This window comes from Aegilops tauschii, chromosome 7 (genome assembly GCF_002575655.3).
Source record: "Aegilops tauschii subsp. strangulata cultivar AL8/78 chromosome 7, Aet v6.0, whole genome shotgun sequence".
In the NCBI taxonomy this organism is placed as follows: Eukaryota; Viridiplantae; Streptophyta; class Magnoliopsida; order Poales; family Poaceae; genus Aegilops; species Aegilops tauschii.
In genome coordinates, this window is record NC_053041.3 from 31427429 (window position 1) to 31446222 (window position 18794).

Consider the following 18794-nt stretch of genomic DNA (forward strand, 5'->3'; position numbering starts at 1 on the left):
CGAACTTCAGAAAAAAGGTTTTTTTTTTGAATTTTCAGCACAATTACTAATCAGTGTTAAAATCCATTTATTTATTCTTTAGCACACATGTCAAGTTATTTTATCATGAAACTTTATACAGTTATATAACACATACATATGTATATGTGGATTTGTTTTCCAGAAATTGCGAATCATCACATTTATTTTTAGAATTACTCAAGACCTCCAAAAAGCTTCGCCATTAGTGTATGGTCTATTAAAATAAAGAGTTATACCCCCAATTAAAACTATTAGGTGAATGTCTCATTAGTTTCTAAAAATAGCGCATGAAAAACTGTATAAATTATTTTAATAAACTAGAGGCCCATAAGTGAGTCCTAGCAAATGAAATCTAGGTATTGAGACTGTACATTCACTTGCACAACTGAGTTAGACGAAGTTTCTTTTATCAGCTAGTTTTAACATACAAAAGACTAACTTGGGTATGCGACCACTTCTTTTCTCATTTGTACTTTTGTTTACCTTTTTTTGCTAGGTATCTCCTCTTGATTGATGACATTTGGTCTGCAGAAACATGGCATGATATTAGAACTTGGTTGCCACATGAAAATGTTAATAATGGCAGAGTAATAGTGACTACAAGATTTCAAGCTGTTGGTGCGGCATGCTCTGATGCGGCGACTGGCTCATTCCACGGGATCCCCTGAAAGCACAAAAGCAAATGATGGGGCGAACGAGGAGTGATGGTGGGGAGAAAGAAGAGTTGGTATGTATATTTCTGGTGCCAGTTGACTAGCGATTATTTGCATCCAGTTGGTTTTCTTAGCGATGTAGACTCGGAAAAGCTATTTAATCATAGTTTTTGTGAACCGCAAACCAATGCAGCAAGAAACAACATGCCCATGAAGAAATATGGAAGTACTGTGGTGGGCTGCCTTTGGCCATAGTGACCATGGCTGGTCTTGCCGCCTGCAACCCAGCCAAAAAGAATGACCATGGCCATTGGAGGAAAGTTTGCAAGTCATTGTTTCAAGAGAAGGTGGCTCCACTTACCCTGGATGGAGTCACAAGGATACTCGATTACTGCTACAATGATTTGCCTCCAGATCTCAAGACCTGCTCATTGTACTTGAGCATATTTCTAAAGGGTTTGAAGATTTGTACGAAGCGCCTGACCAGGAGATGGATATCTGAATGCTTTGTCACTGAGAAGCAAGGTCTGACAGCAGAGGAGGTCCCAGAAACATACTTCAATCAACTCATAAGTAGGAAGATAATACGCCCTGTTGATCACAACCGCAACGGCAAGGTAAAATCCTTTAAAGTTCACGATATGATTCTTGAATATATCGTGTCCAAAGCAAGCCAGGAAAATTTTATCACTGTCGTCGGCGGGCACTGGTTGATGCCAACTCCTAGCAACAAAGTCCGTCGACTCTCCATGCAGAGTAGTGGTTCTTAACAAGGGAATCCAACAGAAGGCATGGATTTGTCTCAAGTACGGTCACTAACCGTATTTGGAAGCCAAGACCGACCACTGCCTTTTCATTCATTCAATAATGGAATAATTCAAGTGTTTGATCTGGAGGGTTGGAAGGGATTGACAAATAAACATATGGAGGACATATGTAAAATGCTTGTACTGAAGTATTTGAGCCTCCGTCGAACAGAGATTTCCACGATTCCATCAGAGATAGAGAAGATCCAGGATCTGGAAACTTTTGATGCAAGGGAGACAAATGTCGGAGATCTACCCAAAACTTTTGGCAATCTCAAACGGCTCCGCAGTTTGCTTGGGGGAAGTAAAAAATCACGGAAGGCTTTGAAGATGCCTCAATAGAAAAATAAGGTGACAAGGAAAGCACTTCGTGTACTGTCAGGGATCGAGATCAGTGAAGGCTCGACCACTGCTGCAAGTCTTGATCAGCTAACTGGGCTAAGGAAACTTGCCATTTACAAGCTCAATATTATTGAGGGTCAAAAAACCTTCATAGATTTATGCTCCTCCATTCAGTACCTCTGCAGCTGCGGTCTACAGACACTTGCAATCAATGATGAGAGCTCTAATTTTATCAACTCACTAGACTCCATGTCCGCTCCTCCAAGATACCTCACTGGTCTGGAGCTGTCTGGCATGTTGGAAAAGCCTCCAAAGTGGATCGTGGAGCTCAAGAACCTCTACAAGCTGACCCTTTCTGTGACAGTTCTTAAGACTGATACTTTCAAGCTCATCCAGGACCTGCCCGAATTGTTTTCTCTCACCTTTACACTCAATAGGGAGATAATTGTTCCTCCTGGAGGATTCAAGAGTCTAAAGCTGCTTCGCTTCTTTGCAACTTTGGTGCCAAGGCTGAGCTTTGCAGTTACAGGAGAGGTAATGCCACCACTCGAGAGGATTGATCTGCAGTTTCAGGCCTTCGAAGGGATTTATGGCATCGAGACTCTTAGTAGTCTCCGAGAAGTGCATCTCAGCGTTGATAATCAAGCCGATGAGATAACCAAGTTCTTGGTAGAAGATTTGAAGGATACCCCCAAGTATTTAGATAAGGAGTACGTGAGCAAGTGGCCAAAAATAATCACTGTTTGAAGAGATTGGATGAGATGTTGTTGTCTCTTGACTCACCTACAATCATTTGGCACTGTATTTCTAGGAAGATTATTTTCTAAAAATCCAAAATTCCGTTTTGCGAGCTAAATAAACAGACTGCATCTTTACTTACGGCTACTTTACATTTTGATTCTTGTAATCTGTACTTCTGTATGGTGCTGTTACTTCTATTATTTTTCTGTAGTACTGTCACTTCCATTATTGATCTTTTTGTGTTCATATACCTGTATGCCTATTATACTTGTTTTCACTGTACGCATTGGATTGCAATATGTCCCAGTATTTATAATATAATCAGCAGTCCCATCGGTCGAATTGGATTGCAATATGTCCCACTGGATTGCAATATGTCCCATTGCCTGCATCACCAACCTGGCCAAATCAAACCCAATAAGGGTCGCGCGAATGGCAACTCCTCGCTCGGTCCACATCATCACACGTACGACAAAATCGGAGGGCTCACGCAAGAATCTATTTCCTTTTCTCTTCCTCCACACGCTACCTTCTCTTCTCTCCTCTCCTCTCGCCTCCCCCAAAACCGCCGCCGCCGCCTGCTACTCAACGCGCCTAGCTCCGTCCGCGACTCAGCCCGCCCTGCTCAGCCCGCATCTCCATGGCGCTGGTTCCACAACGCCCCGCCATCTCTGCTCTGCTCTGCCCGTGGCGGCTCCTGTGACGTGCCGATATGGCGGCGCCGCGGCCGGTTGCGATTCGGAGAACCCGCGGGCGGTGGTGCATGGTCTGGGCGGCGCCGAACTGCGAGGCCCCAATTCTGCATCGACGCCTCCTTCCTCCGTCGCCCAGATACAAGGCGGCTCTCTCCTAGCCAGCCTTCAGCCATGCGTCTTCCTCTCCTCTTTGATCGGCTTTCTCGACCTCTGGAGAAGTAGCATGGGGCGGAGCTGCGCCTGATCCGCTGCCGACGGCACACGTCTCAGCCCCAAGCCCGAGCTATTTAAAGCAATTGCTGTTAAGGTTCAAATACCTGGATTTTCCTTTTATTAGTTTAAGAAGCATTTAACTTTTCTGTTTGACTGTATCTATATGCTCTCACAATCTTATCTTATATTTACTAATTGGAGGCACCTTTCAAAACGTATAATTAACCCACATCATCAATATTATTTCTAGCGTTGGATTAGAAAATTTACGGCTAGGATAAAAAGAAAGTTACGTAACAAAGTTGGTCCAGTAATTGGAGGCACCTTTTTTTTGAGGATATTGGAGGCACCTTTCAAGACGTATAATTAACCCACATCATCAATATTATTTCTAGCGTTGGATTAGAAGATTTACGGCCAGGATAAAAAGAAAGTTACTTAACAAAGTTGGTCCAGTAATTAAAAGGATTTGTCACGTCTACCAGTAGTAGAAAAAAATAGAAGCCTCCACCCATGAAAACTCCATGGTCCAGTAAAAAAGGATTTGTCACATCCACCGATGGTGGAAACAAAAATAAGCATCCACCGATGAAAACTCCATGATGTTTACGAGAAACAAGGAAAAAAAATCCACAATCGAGGTGGAGAAAAATATTCCACGTTTTCTCAAATCAATTTTTTTTTCCACGAACATGTTGATGGCTAGTACGCCCTCTCCAACCAGATTACGTACAGAAAAAAACTGTATTGATTGAAAAAAGCCATTGTTGCCTTCTCCTCCCCTTAAACCATATTGTCTTAGCTGTTGGCCGTGGCTGTTGTCGAACCACAACGGAGTTCGAGACCAGGTGCCGCACAGATGTGGAGCTTCCCTCGCCAGTCATCGCAGGAAGAAGGTTTTGTATTGCAGTCTTTCCCATCTAAAAAGAGAGACCGTGCTTGCGCAGTCGCGGATCTGGAGCTGATGCTGTTCTACTTTCTGATCTGCTAAAATTCTTGCCGAGGCTATGTCCCTTGAGGTGAACGGGAGTCTGTGCGTTGATCGTGCTGTACACGGCCAGGCGGCGAGAAACATGTATGAGGAGGTAGCAGTGGACGTGCTGCTGGACTCGGGAAGGATCAAGAAAATACACAATATCAAAGAACAGTAAGTAGAAACCCACCGAGAGAGCTAATGATCGGCCATGTTAATATTAATTTTATGATCATTCCAGCGGCTACAACGGTCAGTGTGGGTGTCACCAGATTCGCAAGGATATCGTATTTGTGGCTATTGCTAGGCTGTGGTTCATCTAACGATGTATCTGCACTCATCCTCCACCTCCTCTTCCGCTTTCACATCAGACGGAAGCTTCCTCGGCAGCAAGGCCAGAGGCAGCACGCGCTCACGCTCCTGTAATGGCAAGCTAGCAGCATCATCTCGCCCTGCAGGTATCCTTAAATCCTGCGTATCATTAATTTAGCAGCATATAGATGCAAGTGAATGAGCAATAATGATATAAGCCACCATGTATCCGTCATGCAAATGCAGGCTGCCTAGATTGGTGTGTTTGTTTTTAACGCCACATGCACATGCAACGTTTAAGTTTTTTCTTGGTGAACAAATCGAAGAAAAAACATACAGATCGAGCACCTCTCAACATATAACATGTAAAATTCACACTTCATGTTACAATTCCTAGTACTCCGTTGGAATTTTACATGTTGGATGTTGAGAGGTGCTCGATCCCCTGATCGAGATATATCAATGATCGTTGTCAGCGCCAGTCGTCTACAACACCAGTTTCAAAACTGGCGTTTCTACGGGAAGATGTTTGGTTGTAGGAACAGACAGAAACACAAGTTCGTGATGGACTAATGGTTGTTTACACAGTCAGTTTGTTTACATGATATCTCACATGAGTCATCTCAATCACGTAATTCGTCACATGATTCCCATTGATGCCTGACATATATGCATGCGTGTACTTATTCATCATATTCATGCACTTAGCAGTTTCTTATCTTATGTCTGGCCTATCATATTCATCATATTCCCATTGATCGCTTAACGATGATTTGTTACTAATGCTAGAATCCCTTCACTGTATATCATGTTACTGTACGAAAATGCCTTCTAATCTCAAGTTCGCAAATAAAGCATCACATTGGAAAAAACATACAACACACCTATCTATGTAGATTATCTAATGGTCCAATCACATGCATATGTATACAACATTACCCATGTCTTACATTTCATATACATATTAATGATGGAAGTAAAAAGTAGTACATAGATTCAGTTTAATGAAGGGCACGAACTGTGAGGTATGTATTTGAATTTACACCACATGCAATTGTGATTTTCCACACTATAATGTTTATATATTTACATCAAGCTTATAATATATATTTTTCTTTTTTCCCATAATTATGTCCTGGCTTTTGTTAGCCTTGACACATTTCTAGACCAGTATCAGTTGGCCAAAACTTAGCAATGTCAAAGTTAGATATGACTGAAATATGCTCTAGGTATGCATGCATCTGTATATGTCCAATAAAAATACAAGATAAATACATCACATATGTGAGAAATGCATCACTTTATATAGTACTGAGAATATATTCAGTTACATTGGATAACAATATTCAAATCAGACTGAGGGATCTAACAGATAAAACAATTTACATGAGAATGTATCACCATGAAACAATTTTGTAAATGTATATGTTTCTTTATTATCCTTCCATGGACCAATTAAACATTTTTAGTACCAACATTTCAAAAATTATATGATCGCATTTTCACAAACATCAAATACAACTTTATGGTCTTCAAACTGCTAGCCCGTGCAGGTGCACGGGTTGACGACTAGTGTTTCCAAATGCATATGGTGTCGAGTGTACGGCCATACGCGCGAGTCATTTTACCATTTTGCATCACTCCAATATTTATATCTTTTGTTAGTATTCAGAGATGATCGAGCAGGTTGACTGTGATATAAAACACACTCACCCTGACGTGAATTTCTTCCATGTAGACTCTTCTTTTGCAAAATCCAATGAGGTAAATCTCCAGTATATAAGTGTAGAGGGTATTCAACTAGGATACATGACTGATCATTTATTCGGACCAGGATTCTCGGAGAAATATATTAATTATCTTTGCCAAGCTGAGTGCTGGGATAAAGTCATTTGTGTCTGCCACTTCCATATTTTCTTTAGAAGATTATATTGATATTTTTAGGGTCGTCATTTCAGGTTGGGGATGGAGGGCGGTAAAAGGAGTATGTTATCATAGCAGTGGCGGTGGCTCATCTTGGGTTACTCCGTCGTCCTATAAGGTCATTGCCGCTGCAGAGTTCTTGACTGGGTTGCTTGGTTCTTGATAGTTGGATGGGTAGGTGGTGGAAATACTGGATATTGATTCTTGATGTTATTGGTGCTTGTATGTAGATCACCCACGGACTATCAGATCTCTAGGAGGTGGTGCGGGGTGGTGATCTCAGGGGGGCAAGGCCAGCTGCTGATGTGAAGAAGACAAACACGCAGGAGCAGGTGAGGAAAGCTTGCAGTTTCATTGTAAATCATTGATGATTGCTATGGCATATAGCATCGCAGATGAAGTTGTTTGCCTGTCGCACCACTGTGCAGGTCAAGGCACTTACTGATCCCTCCATCTCATTCTACTCTGCTCACAAGGCGTTTGACAGATTGCATTGCATCATATGTTCTTTTTTCACCATTTTCTCTTAATATTAATTGGAGTTTGACATTTTCCCTTCACATATATGGTGACTTATACAAGAGCATGCTAATTATCTTTTACTTATTTTGATTTGACGGTCTTGTCTAATTGCTTGATGGAGTAATAGTGCCATTTCTCTGTTTGTCATATTAATGTATCCAGTTTGATTTGCGATCACAAAATAGAACCACTGGGATTAGACTGTGTACGTGGTTTTGACTTCAGGCCTTTGTCCTGTAGAGATCAAATAGGGAACCAGGAATTTTCAATAATCTTCTTCTCTGTTAATACTCCTACAAATCAGTGATTAAGTTTGTAGGTGTGATAGCACAATGAAACTATCTGATAGTAACAGAAGGTGTTTAGCAGGAACTACATCAGTAGGAACCATCGCAATGACCTTGTTGCAGTAGTTTCTTAGGAATGCTGTACATAGGTTTGGTTAAGGTATAATCGGCCTAGTCATCAAAATTCTCAAGTTCTTAGTTCAGTGAGTGACCAGTTCGACCAGGGATTACTCCTCAGTACTGGTTGTTTAAATTTGAAAGGCCGTTAGACCCTTGTATGTCGTTTTATGGTACAAATTTTCATCTCAAGTACAGTGAGGGGTAATCGAATATGGAGTACATACTGCCAATAAGGAAAATCCACCAGCAATAGGTCATTCAGGATTAGGTTTGGTACTTTATGGCTGAATAGGTGATACTCTTTGGACGCACTTCTGATTAGTAGTACATATTTGTTGTACCCTTAGTGTTATTATTTTTGAATCATTGACCTGCCTGTTATCTTTCTACATAGAGCATGGTGATGTACAGAGCTCTTGATACATTTCAATAAATATTTTACTATATACATTGCTGTTGGCGCTAAAATGCTATAGGTAGACATGGATTGGTCAGGAATTCTGCAGCGTTTGCTTCAATGTCTTTGTAGATCCTGGGTAGCGTGGATTCAGTTCATGATAATACATTTGTCCGCACCCAGACTGGAACTAATGTTAAGGAGTTTGTGACACTATGTCAAATAGCACGTTGTTTTGTCATTACATTGAAGATTATTCAGGATTTTTATGGAGGGCGATTGATTATGTTTTCCATTGTCACTACTAGAACAAATTATGAAGTGCCGATTCTTCATGTCGCTTCTTCTGTCGGGCCTAAACAGTTGAGTAGTTGTTGTATCAGCAAGTACTCACTGTATCATGGCTCCAGTTGAGAAAGTGAAGAGAATTCTTGGCCCAATTTTATTTACTGAATGCTCGCTTGTCTCCTGATGCAATATATGTGGTACTTTCTAGATCCTTTTGCCTTTCTATACCGTTTCTAGATTCAACTTGTTAATATACATATCATGTTGTAGCGAGTCAAAACACAGTTTCTTTTGGAAAGGGCATCACGACGCCAGGTGGTAACTGCACTGTAGCATGGTGGGATATTGCAAGCCGATTGAGCTGGGTGATCTCAGCATTAAGGATCTGCAGAAGATGGTGAGAGCGCAAAGTTTTGGACTGATTGTTGGATCGATGGTCAGTCCATTACTGAGTTGGCTCCAGCAGTTAGGCGGTTGTCGAATCATGATTGCTAATGGTCCCACGGTTAAGAAGGCCTTGCTACACCACAGATGGATTTACAATATCTCTGGGGTACTCAATGTGCAGGGTATCATGCGGTTTCTTCATCCGGCTCAGGTCCTTATCAAGTGCAGCACAGTGATGATCCGTATCAGCTTCTTTGGCAATGGATGGAATCGTCCCAGTACTCTGCAAGTCTGCTTACAATACCTTCTTAACCGGTAACGTCGAGTATCCTCTGCCATCTCTTATTGGGGCTGTTGGGCGCCGTTGAAGTAAAAACAAATCTTGGTTGGTGTTGGCCAATCGGTGCTTGACAATAGACTGCCTTGCCCACCATGATGGTTTCTTTTTCATTGTTTGGTTTATCTGATAATGGTTTGTCGTTCGTTGTTTTCTTACTTTTCGGACCTAACCTTTTTGTTCTATTGTTTACATTACCTTTTATTTCTTATACAAATTGTCAGATTGCTTTGTCTCCATCTTGAAAGCAAAATGGCTGCCATGGAACCATGTTGACCTGAGGTTGAGCTATGTGCCACCATGCATGATATCAGTATCTTGGTATTTAGATGTGATCACTAATGCTTATTGATTTGACATATTTATCTGTTTCCTGCATATTCAGTTACAGATGCATTTCATCAGCATAGTCTTCGGTCATCAAATATGTCTCTTATTTAAGTTAGTTCTCTTGCTCTGACACATAAATTAGTTGGGTTAGTCGCTAACTTAGTAGTATGATAAGTTTCAGCATGCCCACAATTTTCCTTCAAACAAAAAATAGTTTTGCTTGCGTAAGAATAATTATTGGCATTCGAGATTAAATCCATCTCATTTATTTCTTTTCATACTTTTGAATTGCCTTTTTCTCTTAAAGGAAATAGTCTTTTGTTGGATGACTAATTTATGTATTCCCCCCTCCCCCCCTCTCCCCCCCGCGTCGCTCTACCGAGGGCGACTCGGGGGCGATCTAGGGTTCCCTCGCGCCGCCTCCTCCCCCTCCCCCTCCACCTCGCCGCTGCCGGAGGCGGTCGCCGGGGCCCCCGCGCGGCTGCCTGTGAGGGCGGCGGCGAGGCCTCTGGCCGCTCCCTTTCGGTGGCGAGGGCCCGGATCTGAGGCGGCGGCCTCGCTGGTGCGGACGGCGCTCCTCCGGTGGCGGGGAGTGCTCGTCGGTGAGGTTGGCCGGATCCCCTCGGCTGCGCGGGCAGCGAGGTCCCGGTGGGCACTGGTCATGGCGCGGGGAGGCCCCGGGCTCCCCTCGCCAGATCGGAGGCGATCTGGTCCGCTCGTGATGCATGACCTCCGGCCGGCCTGGATCTCCGGCGTGCACGCGCCTGCTGATGTTGTTGCTGGTTCGGAGGTGGCGGCAAGGTGCTTGGCCGGGGGAAACCCTTGGCTGCCGGTGGCGGTCACGGCGCCGATGGCGTCCCGGACGCCATTCCCTCCTTGGTGGCGGCGCCGAGGCTAAACCTCCCCTGCCTCCCCCCTTCCCCTGCGCCCGGGTGAAAACCCTAGCCCCGGTGGGTAAGCGGCGGCGGCGCCACAGCGTCGTCACCTTCTTGAAGGCGCCGACTTGGGCATGGGGATGCTGGGTGTGTATGGCGAGCTTGTCTGGTTCCTGGTGGCGGCCCGTCTGATCTACCGCGTCGCAGCTTCGGGCAGTGTCTCGTGGCTGCGGTGCTTCTCTGCCGGCCGTGTCTCTGATGGGGACCTCTCCCTTCCTCACCTTGTACATGCCGTGGTGGAGCGGTACTTCATCTCACTCATTGATGGCGGCAAAGATCGGCGGCATGGCGCTGTGGAGGCTCGCCGCCCGATGCGCGGAGATGGACTCACGCAGGAGGAGGTAGCTGTCTGGCATCATGGTGACGTCGATGGCGGAGTGGCCTACACAAGGTAGAAGACTCAATATATTCTGAAGACGGACCTGTGGAAGATGGCTGCGACGACACAAGAGTGTGTCTGACCGGATTGTGCCCCAGACCCGGTATGTGGCTCGGCTGGGGCTTCCGGCTTTTGATGTTAGGTTTAGGTGAATGGTTTGGGTAGTGGCCCAACTAGTACCCCTTCATCGTATGGATAAGAGTAGCGGTATATGTTGCCCAGATGGTGGATTCAGGAATATTGTCTGTAATACTTTGTAAGGTCCTCGAGAATAATTAATAAAGTGGCCATATGCATCTCCCAGATGCAGAGGCCGGGGGTCATCCTCCATTTCAAAAAAAAAAATGTATTCCTGTTGACCAGAATTTTGTTGGCCTTTCTATTTCTGATGGGTACATTGGTAACGAGAATTTTTTCATGTTTGATGAGCCTCCTAATAAAGCTAAAAGAAAAGAAAAAGTTGTTCATAGTGAGAGATTTGATTGGTTGCTTCTGTATATAAACAGCGGGATACAGTTCTACCAAGAATCAAGCTTTAGCTCAAGGATATGTTGTGTATTGTGCACTCCTAGCTTAAAAATACACAAAGCATTCAGAACTACCATTCCGTGCTAAAAATGAAAATTCAAACTATCACAACATTTATGTGTTGCGGTGATGTGCATGTGATTTTGATTTGCATATTAGATAGCTAGGCTTTTCTTACATCTCGATATTTCGTGTGTTGTTGTGGCCACGAAGAAGATGCAGTAGCATGCTGGGAGAGATAATTCGTGGGTGTGGCACACAGTGGATTTTGCTGACTATGAATTTAAGGAGATGTTCGCCATCTGCTTTGGATCTAGGAGAGTGCGCATTGAGTACCCAATAATCTGTGTAGGTTTCATGTTTTCATTTGTTGTCAACATGATATCATCCATGGCTATGAGATATATTAATTATTGAAAATGTTAAACTGAATAGCTATTTTTTGACTTCTCAGTTTTAATGAAGGACAACTGGAGCCTATTGATTTTGAATCGTTGACGCATGATTTGCTTGCGACAAACCAAGCTCACGAGGTAATTTGTACACCTAAGTTGATTCTACATATTAATTTCATCTATGCTAAAAATAATAATTTATACAAGCTTGAAGGCTATGATGATTAGAATGTAACATCTTCACTAACTGGGAACATGGCAGTGGTGTTGTAGGGGTTGGGTGGCTGTTTAATTTCCTCACCCACCTCAGTTGAGTTCTAGGAACTGTTTGGGTGCATGTCGCCTTGAGAGCTTGTTAGTTTGAATATGAATGTTCCCGTGCTAGCTGAAACTATAATACATCAAGTTGATTCCCATCAGTTAAATATAGGTTCATAGATAAGTATGATAATATTTTAGAGCAACGTAGATGCATTAATACATGTTCATTTTGATATTCATCAGGAAGAAAATAACATAGGCCATCACTGAGAACATGATTTTTTTGCCCCTACAAATGGTTAAGAACTCAGCAAGTATTTCCCTTTTGTATGATGTAGATGCCAAGAATTTGCTCTTCAGTTTTATAACAAAAATAGTACCCAAAGTTTGTAGATCTTTATTCCAATTTTGTTGATGACTGATTTCTGCACATATATTTACTTCAGATCTGCAAATGGGTTTGAAGGAAAGATTTAGAAGGTGAAGGAGCTGATGAAGAGCATGCTACATTATCACTGTCTTAATCATTTTTTCATGTACAATGCAATACATGTATAAGTTTGGTGCTTTATGCTGACAAGAATTTTCCAATTGGCATCATTTGCAGTAACTGTGGTGATCCAGGACGCTCTCAAGATTACAAGTTCAGTAGTGCCAACCTGGACTTATGTAAGAATAAACTAAATGATGTTTCATTCCGAAGAGATTCCTTACTATTGACTAGAAGCTTGCATAGTTACATCGTGGGATTATGAATAAGATAGTGTTAATCATATTTTGACTGAAAATGTAAATTACAGACTGATCCCTGAACTAAAGAGAAGAAGTCAAAGATAGTAGGTGCAGTTGCAGGGCAACACGGTAGGAGTTGGCAACAAGCAGTGAGTTGGAGTTGTTTGTTTGCTCTTCCTGTCTCTGACATGCACTGATGCACCATCAATATAATAAGTTGTTGAAACGAATTCAAGAGGACTAGAACCATAAACAACTGCACCACCAAGGCAAGCGCGCAAAGGACCGCATAGGAGGCGCGCCAAGTGCGCGCCCCAGCCACTAGTTAAACCCATTAAGAGGCACTAGAATGGTGGCCAACCAGCTACACCATGTGGCGCATGCTGGTTGGTCATGATGAGAAATTTTTTTTAAGAATTTTTTTAAATGGTAGGGAGACTTTTTTCGAGAGAAGTTTTTGTAAGCTTTTTCATGTTTCGTTTTAAGATGGTTGTGATGTCCACGTGTTCCGAGCTCAGGGAGATCCTTCCATAACGTCAAGACAACCAGGTGATCTTGCTGCGAGGTCTCAACTCACCCGCCTCACACTTCCCTAATCATTCGTACCCAGGGAGATCCTGTGATACCCCGAAAAGTTAGGTGTCGTGACGGTGCTAAATAATAGGATGTGTAATTAAATTTATAAAAAATATAATATCTAATTTGCATATGGTATGCTGAAATGTCAAGCCAAAGTTTATCGAATAGATTGAGATAGTTGCAGTTCCATGTAGGTAGTGGTAGTAATTTTGTGGTTATATGGTAAAAGCAAAAAAAGGTCGCAATGGGTTCCTTTATTGAAGTGTTTGAATACTGAAATAATAGACGAGTAAGACTTTTCCGGCGCTTGTGCACTGGCAAATGTGCATTTCAAGGAACCTAGGTGAATCTACTATTTTGGAACTAAAAGAACAAGCTTCCATTGAAAATTGTTTCACATAAGAGAATAAAGTAGACAATGCAGGTGACGCTGCAAAATAGTCTAACAGTGGCTGGTGGAGAAAGGCCTATCAATGGTGAGCAGGGCGCCCTCTACTTTTATGACGCCACTACTTACTGGGTTACCAGTAGCGGGCTTTCTAATTGGCTTACCAGTAGCGGCCCTCCCTGGACACTAGGGTACCGTACCTATTTTAAAAAGTGAAACTATATATTTTTCAAGTATCACATTTTTTAAAAATAATCCACATGTACGTATATATGTATGCTACTTGTGAAGAAATTTTGAAGATGAATCATTTAAGCTACGAACTTCAGAAAAAAGGTTTTTTTTTGAATTTTCAGCACAATTACTAATCAGTGTTAAAATCCATTTATTTATTCTTTAGCACACATGTCAAGTTATTTTATCATGAAACTTTATACAGTTATATAACACATACATATGTATATGTGGATTTGTTTTCCAGAAATTGCGAATCATCACATTTATTTTTAGAATTACTCAAGACCTCCAAAAAGCTTCGCCATTAGTGTATGGTCTATTAAAATAAAGAGTTATACCCCCAATTAAAACTATTAGGTGAATGTCTCATTAGTTTCTAAAAATAGCGCATGAAAAACTGTATAAATTATTTTAATAAACTAGAGGCCCATAAGTGAGTCCTAGCAAATGAAATCTAGGTATTGAGACTGTACATTCACTTGCACAACTGAGTTAGACGAAGTTTCTTTTATCAGCTAGTTTTAACATACAAAAGACTAACTTGGGTATGCGACCACTTCTTTTCTCATTTGTACTTTTGTTTACCTTTTTTTGCTAGGTATCTCCTCTTGATTGATGACATTTGGTCTGCAGAAACATGGCATGATATTAGAACTTGGTTGCCACATGAAAATGATAATAATGGCAGAGTAATAGTGACTACAAGATTTCAAGCTGTTGGTGCGGCATGCTCTGATGCGGCGACTGGCTCATTCCACGGGATCCCCTGAAAGCACAAAAGCAAATGATGGGGCGAACGAGGAGTGATGGTGGGGAGAAAGAAGAGTTGGTATGTATATTTCTGGTGCCAGTTGACTAGCGATTATTTGCATCCAGTTGGTTTTCTTAGCGATGTAGACTCGGAAAAGCTATTTAATCATAGTTTTTGTGAACCGCAAACCAATGCAGCAAGAAACAACATGCCCATGAAGAAATATGGAAGTACTGTGGTGGGCTGCCTTTGGCCATAGTGACCATGGCTGGTCTTGCCGCCTGCAACCCAGCCAAAAAGAATGACCATGGCCATTGGAGGAAAGTTTGCAAGTCATTGTTTCAAGAGAAGGTGGCTCCACTTACCCTGGATGGAGTCACAAGGATACTCGATTACTGCTACAATGATTTGCCTCCAGATCTCAAGACCTGCTCATTGTACTTGAGCATATTTCTAAAGGGTTTGAAGATTTGTACGAAGCGCCTGACCAGGAGATGGATATCTGAATGCTTTGTCACTGAGAAGCAAGGTCTGACAGTAGAGGAGGTCCCAGAAACATACTTCAATCAACTCATAAGTAGGAAGATAATACGCCCTGTTGATCACAACCACAACGGCAAGGTAAAATCCTTTAAAGTTCACGATATGATTCTTGAATATATCGTGTCCAAAGCAAGCCAGGAAAATTTTGCAGCACCAGGCGTTGCTAGGCGGAAGACCTAATCGCCTCGAGTTACCTCCTATCTGCCACATTCTGCGGCAGATTGGTGGGGCATCTCACAGGGTATCCTTCATCTGGGCCAGCCCACGCAGGAGCAGCCAGTCGTTGAAAAATACCTTACCACCGGAGCTGATCGGCAGTACAATTAAATATGCAACGCGAAATCTTTTAACACTAAGAATACCGACAGATAAAAAAACCCTATTTTCGGAACATTTAAATAAAAATCTGAATACTTATAAAAGAAATTCTGAACAATTTTCAAAACACGAAAAAGTACTGAAGAATTGCCAAATTTTTGGATTTGTAACCAAATTTCAAAATGGAAAGAATGTATGAATTTGTGAACAAAATTTGAAAAATGGGAACAGTTTTATAATTTCATTTTTTTTACAAACACTAACATTTTTTTGCATCTGTGAACAAAAAGTCGAAACTCTGAACAAAATACAAAAAAAGCAAACATTATGATTATTGATGGAAATTGTGAACAAAAATTGAAAAGCGGAACATTTATTGAAGTTATGAACATATTTTGAAAGGTGTCCACTTTTAAAACTAAGAACATATTTTGAAACAGGATTTTTTTGAATTTATAAAAAATCAAATATACAAACATTTTGTCTGCTGAATATCAAAATTCGTTCAAAATTTCAAAAAATGTTCTGAAATTAAAAAATTGTTCCTGTTTTTTTCATTTTGTTCAGAAGTTCCAAGGAATATGTTCTAGTTTTTAAAAATTCGAAGCAAAATGCTATTTTGAGAAAAAAGTTAAGGTTGTACTCCCTCCGTCCCAAAATAAGTGTCTCAACCGCCTGCCGGCAGGGGCGGGGGAGAGAGTGAGGGAGGTCTAAGAGGACAGGAGGCCCCCTGTTTTTGAAGAGAAAGATCACTAATTGCTACTCGCCCATGCATACCATGCAGGGCCGGCACGCGTGCCTAGCTAGCAAGGCAGGCACGACCCTAGCCGGGCCACGTGCCTGGCACGGCCCGTTAAGCCATGTGTCGGGTCGGCTTGTGACGGGCTGGCACGCCTAGGTCGGCCCATTTGGCCAGGTCTGCTCCCACACCAGGACCGCCTCCCGGGCATGCGAGACCACCCCACCAATGCCACCGCAGCAAGCGGACAATAACGATCGGTGAAGGGTAGAAGGCCTCTCCTTCCTACCCAAAAACGAGCCCTGGCCAGGCGGCCCAACCATCCTGAACAGGGCAGGGGTAGGTTAGCAGCCGCCGGCCGTGGCTGCCTCCCCGAGTCGCCCCTGCCACCATCAATGGCACGGAACTATCACTCATGAATAAATATTTGGTTGCATTCATCAGGCTTCACTAACAGAGCAAACCACGGTTAATTTGAGAGCTGGTACCTACCTGTAGGTTTCTTCTTTCAACATCCCTGGACATGGATTATGATTAGATTAAGCAAGAGCAATAAAGTTGATGGTATCCGCAAAAGAAAAAAACGATGGAACAAACTGAGCACTTGTCGATGGAAAAGATGCTGGAACGGAGTACGGTCAGAGTTACAGAGGATGGAACAGAGCAGTTTGTTCCATCGAGCTTTGTAGTGTGTCTGACTGAGAAAGTGAGAAGTGCTCAGTGTATCCACCAAACCAAAATAAATAAAAGTGGAGCCATGTCCGTTATTCTTTTTCATGGTTTACAGCTAATTAAATGTGTGATTTGTTTGTGTTATTCCAAATATCTGAGCTGCTAGGTTGACTGAAGTTTCAAAAAATTTGCTATCTCTGAATCTATAATTCTGGACCATTTACACCATTAGTGTTTGTGCTCCTTCGTTGGTCATTGGGTTATGAGATGCTGAAATAGACTATTTGATTGTGTGTCTTGCTAATGAGGTGAGATGTCACAAGAAACCAAAAATATATGTGAATAGTTATTCGGATTACTTGCGCGTACTGCACACTCTAGTACATCTTAACAGAAAAATGCACTGCTACAGATTTGAGCAGGCATCAAGCATGACGTTGACCTGAGATGGTCCAAAACGTATCCAAGGAAAACTGCTCGCTGGTTAAAGTGTGCAGAACCAAGCCATAATTGTAGTGATTTGAATGCACGTTTTGATGGAGTAAAGCTCACACTTATTACACAGAGTGAAATTAGTGTTTCCTTGATTTTTCCTTTTACAAACTATGAGATGATAATTCAGTTAATTAACCAGGAATTTATGTTTCAAATTAAGATTCCTAAATTCTTTACTTGTAATGGTCCCATCTACCTAGGGTGAGGATCTACGGATGACCTGGTTTCAGTTTCCATTCACTTTCTTGACATCTTGTGGTTTCCTTTTCTACTATTTGTTAGATAAGTTGTGTTGTCGTATCAGCAATTCTCACCACATAATAAGTTTTCTACATGAAAGGGATTGCAAGATGATATATTTTCGAATTCGTCAGGCTTGCGCTTATAAAGCAATCCACAGTTAATTTGAGAGCTGCAACCTCCCTGTAGGTTTCCTCTTTCACCATCTCCGGGGAAAATTTATGATTAAAATAAGCAAGCCTAATTTCTACAGAATATGGTCAGAATCAGCTAAGTACTTAAAAGATAAGACTACAAAAATTTCGGTAGAAAAAGAGTTTGAGTAACCGAGTATGGCAAGAGCAAGAAAGCCATGTCTAATGTCCTGCTCTATCAGGAGTTTGGGAAATAAAAAAAGATGCAACTTTGACTCCCAGAAAAAATGAGCGGAGATATTAGTATGAACTAAAATGCTTATTTGGCCCACCGTATAATTGTGATCGGCATGTGAATAAGTAAAGATTATGGATAGCTTAGCTAGCCAACATGAGCAAAACACTATTACTCATGAGCTGCACACCTTTCAGGTACATCACGCTTACCATGCTGCTGTAACCAGCGTTCTGAACATTGTAACTCTGCCACTTTATATATCTCCTAACCATATGCACCTTTTCAATTGGGTTCCTTCCGGTTGTCACCGGGTTATGAGTGTACACTATTACTGAAATTCTGATGTGGTTTCTTGCTAATGGGTTCAGATTTTAGTAGGAACTGAAAGAGTGTCAGGACAAGTCTCGTTATTGTCATGGGCCCACCAAGAAAGCAGAAGAATTCAACAGGAAAATGTTCTGCTGCAACAAATCCAGGTTCTGTCATATGAAGAAGTGCTCAGTTTGTCAAAGCGCCTACAGAAAATTGCAATTCATCTGTTAGAGTGTGTCCAGTTAGGAAGCACTCAGATAGAATGTACAACTGAAAAGCGGAGCATGGGTATCTTTTTTTTTTAGAAAAGGAGGATGACCCCCGGCCTCTGCATCGGGGCGATGCATACGGCCACTTTATTAATTATTCTCACAAGACCTTACAAAGCCATACAACAGCAAGACTAAAGCCACCGTCTAAGCAACATCTGTCACTACATCTATCCAAATGATGAAGGGGCGCAGATAGTCTGGGCCTAATACCAAACAGACATCGCAGCCAAACCTAAACATCTAAGACCTGAGGTCCGAACCAGGACGCCTGCCGGGTATGGGGCACCTACCAGTCCGGC

The 18794-nt window shown here is 42.2% G+C and overlaps 1 pseudogene; it reads left to right on the plus strand.

Annotated features, from left to right (window-relative positions):
- The first annotated feature begins 691 nt into the window (after positions 1–691).
- LOC141028005 (disease resistance protein Pik-2-like) lies at positions 692–3020 on the plus strand (annotated as a pseudogene).
- The last annotated feature ends 15774 nt before the right edge of the window (positions 3021–18794 follow it).